This window comes from Sceloporus occidentalis, unplaced genomic scaffold (genome assembly GCF_023333645.1).
Source record: "Sceloporus occidentalis isolate IW3139 unplaced genomic scaffold, rSceOcc1.0.p SCAF_182, whole genome shotgun sequence".
Lineage (NCBI taxonomy): Eukaryota > Metazoa > Chordata > Lepidosauria > Squamata > Phrynosomatidae > Sceloporus > Sceloporus occidentalis.
Window position 1 is genome coordinate 1,681,505 of NW_028317162.1, and position 6,000 is coordinate 1,687,504.

A 6,000-nucleotide genomic window follows, 5' to 3' on the forward strand; every position below is an offset into this window, starting at 1 on the left:
CACCGAGTCCCCGACCCTCCGTGCCGCTGCCACCTGCTGGGGGTGTGGTCTTATTCTGACGTCACGGAGTGGGCGGAGAGCAGCGGCTCCGGTTTGGGAAAGTTCAGTTCGGAGCGGAGGATGCGGCCGGAGAGGGTGAGTGCGGGGCAGGGGGGCGTCTGGGGCCCCCGCAGCACCAGAGAGGACTTAGACCGGGGTGCTGAACGGTTAGCCCATTTGAAGGGTACTGTGAATGGGGGGATTCTGAGTACTGGGAGTGTGAGTGAGGGATACGGTGAGCACTGGAGGCTGTGAGTGTGAGATGCAGTGACTGTTAGAGGCTGTGGGTGTAAGTCGGATAGGCAGTAAGTACTGAGTATGAGTCAGGGATGTGGGATTATTGGAGGCTGTGAGTATTGGAAGTTGAGTGTGGGTCAGGGATGCAGTGAGTATTGGAGGTTTTGGAGGTTGTGAGTGAGCATTGGAGGCTGTGAGTATTGGAAGTTGAGTGTGGGTCGGGGATACAGTGAGTATTGGAGGTTGTGAGTATTGGAGGTTTGTGAGTGTGAGTCAGGGATGCAGTGAGTTATAGAGGCTGTGGGTGTAAGTCGGATAGGCAGTAAGTATTAGAGGCTGTGAGTATGAGTCAGGGATGTGGGGAGTATTAGAAGCTGAGTGTGGGTCAGCGATGCAGTGAGTATTGGAGATTGTGAGTGTGAGGAATGCAGTGAGTGCTGGAGTCTGTGAAGGAGGGGTGCAGTGAGTGTGAGTCAGGGATGCTGTATTGGGGGCTGTTAGTGGATGCTTCCCTGTTACCTGAATAGATCTAACCGGGATCTAAATGTTTTTGCTGTTCTGTCAAACTATGTTGGGATCTTTATCTTATCAGCATTATCTAAAAAAAGATCTGGGGGTATTCCCCGCTCTCCTGTGGAGATCTGGGGGTATTCCCCGCTCCCCTGTGGAGATCTGGGGGTATTCCCCGCTACCCTGTGGAGATCTGGCTGGGATCTGGGTGTATCCCCTGTGGCGATCTGGCGGGGATCTGGGTGTATCCCCTGTGGAGATCTGGCGGGGATCTGGGTGTATCCCCTGTGGAGATCTGGGTGTATCCCCTGTGGAGATCTGGCAGGGATCTGGGTGTATCCCCTGTGGAGATCTGGCGGGGATCTGGGTGTATCCCCTGTGGAGATCTGGCAGGGATCTGGGTGTATCCCCTGTGGAGATCTGGCTGGGATCTGGGTGTATCCCCTGTGGAGATCTGGCTGGGATCTGGGTGTATCCCCTGTGGAGATCTGGCAGGGATCTGGGTGTATCCCCTGTGGAGATCTGGTTGGGATCTGGGTGTATCCCCTGTGGAGATCTGGCAGGGATCTGGGTGTATCCCCTGTGGAGATCTGGCTGGGATCTGGGTGTATCCCCTGTGGAGATCTGGCAGGGATCTGGGTGTATCCCCTGTGGAGATCTGGTTGGGATCTGGGTGTATCCCCTGTGGAGATCTGGCTGGGATCTGGGTGTATCCCCTGTGGAGATCTGGCTGGGATCTGGGTGTATCCCCTGTGGAGATCTGGTTGGGATCTGGGTGTATCCCCTGTGGAGATCTGGCTGGGATCTGGGTGTATCCCCTGTGGAGATCTGGCTGGGATCTGGGTGTATCCCCTGTGGAGATCTGGTTGGGATCTGGGTGTATCCCCTGTGGAGATCTGGCTGGGATCTGGGTGTATCCCCTGTGGAGATCTGGTTGGGATCTGGGTGTATTCCCCTCTTCCCTAAGTCTTTTGGGACTTTCTACGTTACAAAAGATGCATTTGCCGTGCTGTAATAGGTCACTGTCACAATGTGATCTACCCCGTATTCCTCATTCTTCTAGGAACCGATTGCATTGCAGATCAGAGTAGAACGATGTATTCTAGGAATGAATCGCGCAGGTATGGGGGGGGGTAATATATTTGGTGTGATCGAGATCTTGGTGAATGTCGCTCGTTAGATAAACTGATCCCGCAGAGACCTTCTAGTTTCTGCAATTCTCTGCCTAAACAGGTCTGGGATCCGGGATCCGGTGTAACTCCAGATACAGGAGATGATCGGCATCTAGATGGATTTCCATTTGATACAGAGAACAGATTAGATTTATATTAAACATAGAATGTTCTAGGTTTGTTCTAGTGTTGTCTTTCTAGATAGTGATCTGTTACGTTCCATCATTAGCAGAAACTTGATAGAGACGGTCTCTCGTTCCTGTGGGGTGTAAGGTGGATCCTTCGACAGTTCCTACAAAAGACCCCGTCACCGGTACTGATCCCCCAAAACCTTACATCTACTTCCTCGTACTACTCTGTCCACCTGTACAGAGGCTCCAGAACCTCACATCTGCCCTGCCCACCTGTACAGAGGCTCCAGAACCTCTCATCTGCCCTGCCCACCTGTACAGAGGCTCCAGAACCCCACATCTGCCCTGCCCACCTGTACAGAGGCTCCAGAACCTTACATCTACCTTGTCCACCTGTACAGAGGCTCCAGAACCTCACATCTGCCCTGCCCACCTGTACAGAGGCTCCAGAACCTCACATCTGCCCTGCCCACCTGTACAGAGGCTCAAGAACCCCACATCTGCCCTGCCCACCTGTACAGAGGCTCAAGAACCTCTCATCTGCCCTGCCCACCTGTACAGAGGCTCCAGAACCCCACATCTGCCCTGCCCACCTGTACAGAGGCTCCAGAACCTTACATCTACCTTGTCCACCTGTACAGAGGCTCCAGAACCTTAAATCTACCCTGCCCACCTGCACAGAGGCTCCAGAACCTCACATCTGCCCTGCCCACCTGTACAGAGGCTCAAGAACCCCACATCTGCCCTGCCCACCTGTACAGAGGCTCAAGAACCTCTCATCTGCCCTGCCCACCTGTACAGAGGCTCCAGAACCCCACATCTGCCCTGCCCACCTGTACAGAGGCTCCAGAACCTCACATCTGCCCTGCCCACCTGTACAGAGGCTCCAGAACCTCACATCTGCCCTGCCCACCTGTACAGAGGCTCCAGAACCCCACATCTGCCCTGCCCACCTGTACAGAGGCTCCAGAACCTTACATCTACCTTGCCCACCTGTACAGAGGCTCCAGAACCTTAAATCTACCCTGCCCACCTGTACAGAGGCTCCAGAACCTCACATCTACCCTGCCCACCTCTACAGATGCTCCAGAACCTCACATCTCCCCCTCCCCACCTGTAGACACTCCAGAACCTCACATCTTCCCTGCCCACCTGTACAGAGGCTCTAGAACCTTACATCTCCCCTGCCCACCTGTACAGAGGCTCTAGAACCTTACATCTCCCCTGCCCACCTGTACAGAGGCTCTAGAACCTTACATCTACCTTGTCCACATGCACCAAGCAGATAATTTTCATATCTCCTTCTCCACCTGTCCAGAGTTTCCAAAATCTCACATCTTTTCTTCACCTGTGCACGGCTTCTAGACTCCTGCCTGCTACACATCGCCTGACCCTGAACTTTGCCGACCACGCAGATCTCTCGTTCCCGTGTTCAAATATTACAGGTTCCCTCCTCTGTAAAGAACTTTCCACGCGCTTCATGCTTTCTATTCAATCATTTGGGCAAAAAAAACAGTGCAGGAATCCAGAAAACAAAAGCTAGACCAGAAAGGCATTCTTATTACATCTCTCTAAGGGTCGCTGGGTTGTTTGTTGGGAGGGTTCTCTGCTTAGAGTCTCCCTTGAAATGGTCACCTTCTGCTCCAGAACGTATAACCCGTGCTTTCCTTGCTCACCCTGCTGCATATAGAAGTACAGAGTATGACTTCTGGAGACCTAAAACATCACTTCATCACCTGCAGACCCTCAGAGATATATTAAAGGGGGTCTTACTATATCACGGGACCAGGATACTCGTTACCAGTGTACCGCGGTGCATGTGCATAATGATACCGAGTACATCCCGTAGATTTATGGTTCCTGCTGCTCCTGAAGGAGTTTGGAACGCCAAAGTACACGAGATACCATCAAGATTTCAGTGCCCCCATCACCCGGTGCTTGGGGGGGAGGGGGGCACCCCCGGTGACGTGTTTCAGTAATTTAGGTCACAAGCAGTCGGGTCGGGGTAAGGGTCTCTTTTTCTCATGGGACCCCCCAGGGTGCTGAGCGCAGAACGTGCGTCCCGGTCTGATTTAGTGACCGTCGATGACGTCGTTGGTGACACGCTTTCTACTGATGTCTGTGTACTCTGTGTGTAATAAGCACGGGGCCCCTGGCACGGCACACGCCAGCCTCCCAGAGACCGTGAGCTTTCGAGAGCCGGCGCCTGCTCGTATTAACCGTTTAAGGGCCGGCACACACCCCCTCCGGCTGTGTAGATGAGAACGCAGGGAAGTTCTACATTTGGGTTTGCGGACGTTATACAAACGGAACAAACACACGATGATACGGCGCTAGACAAACACACACCCAACTTTGTGGCTCGTGGAGATCTCGGCATGTGCGGGGCTGCGGCACAGCTAGACACGCGTGCGGCACAGCTAGACACGCGTGCGGCACAGCTAGACACGCGTGCGGCACAGCTAGACACGCGTGCGGCACAGCTAGACACGCGTGCGGCACAGCTAGACACGCGTGCGGCACAGCTAGACACGCGTGCGGCACAGCTAGACACGCGTGCGGCACAGCTAGACACGCGCCCAGCAGTGTTGCATTAAGGACACACACTGATCCGGCACAAACACACCCACACACGGCATCGTCATGTATGCTACAGTGTGACACACGTATAGAAACACACCCCAGTCATTGTGACACACACAGTCATAACTTCCATTAGGTAAGAGGGACAGCTGCCCCGTGTACTGCAAGGCATTGCCCCAACAATGTCCTAGAATTTTTTTGCCGATTTTTATCAGATTGTATTATTTACGAGGTAACTTAACTGGTTGCTCGATTTAAAAAATAAAATAGAACTGTCAGCTCTTGGGACCAGACGACTATCCTGTACGCTTTCCAGTGTGTTAAAGCGCTCTCGCTTTTTATTAACGTGATGCAGCTTCCCGGTACACAGAACGCCAGCGCTTTATAAATAATAAGAACGCGGGTATAATGGTCCCTTTTGTTCTGTTTAGGAAATGTTTTCCTCGTCTTCCTCAATAAATTATGCAAATCTTACCTGGCTGCATATTTATTTTAGGGGTGTGGCTGGGGGCGGGGCTTTACCTAAACTTTTTTTTAATGATACTTTTTTGGCTTATTGAAACAGGGAATTTACACGTTATCTGGGCTTTTAGGATCCCGTGATGCCCTCATACCCAGCAAACATTCTGGGATCCTAGGAAAGAGGGGCATCGGGGGAGGAAAGCGGGGCATCAGGGATATAGGGACGAAAGAGAGGGTGTCCCTCATAAACTGAGACACTTGGCAGCTATGGTTAGTAATAGGAGTTAATACTATGCCATGCTGAACTACAACTCCCATCATTATCAGCGCACCTGAATCTAGAAACGAAGCGCCGTGTTAAGTTTGCTGATTATTGTGTTTTTGGCGATGGGCCGGATATTGTCATTAAAGGGACACCGGCATCCCCAGGGGGTATGTGTGAAAAGCGAGTCTGGCGCAAGATCAGGGACGCTGTCTTATAACCATGGCAACCGGCGGAGGGTTCCTGCTGATTGGACGGCTGCGTTAGTTGCCACAGCAACATTTAAAAAGGCCAAAAAGAGAGGCATTTTTGTGTCAGGGGATGTGAGTTTGGGCGCGGCGGGACTGATAACGATATTCTGAAGTAGAATGATGGATTTCGTTTACGGGATACAATAAATAAACTCACAATGTGCTGTTTATAAACATTTTATTGAAACAATTAAGTTTGTAGAACCCTGCGATCCCCTCGTACCCAGCAAACATTCCGAGCTCCTGGAAAAGAGGGGGCATCAGGGGAGGAAAGAGGGGCATCAGAGGAGGAAAGAGGGGCATCAGAGGAGGAAAGAGGGCATCGGGGGTTTGTGGATCAAAGAGGGACTGGT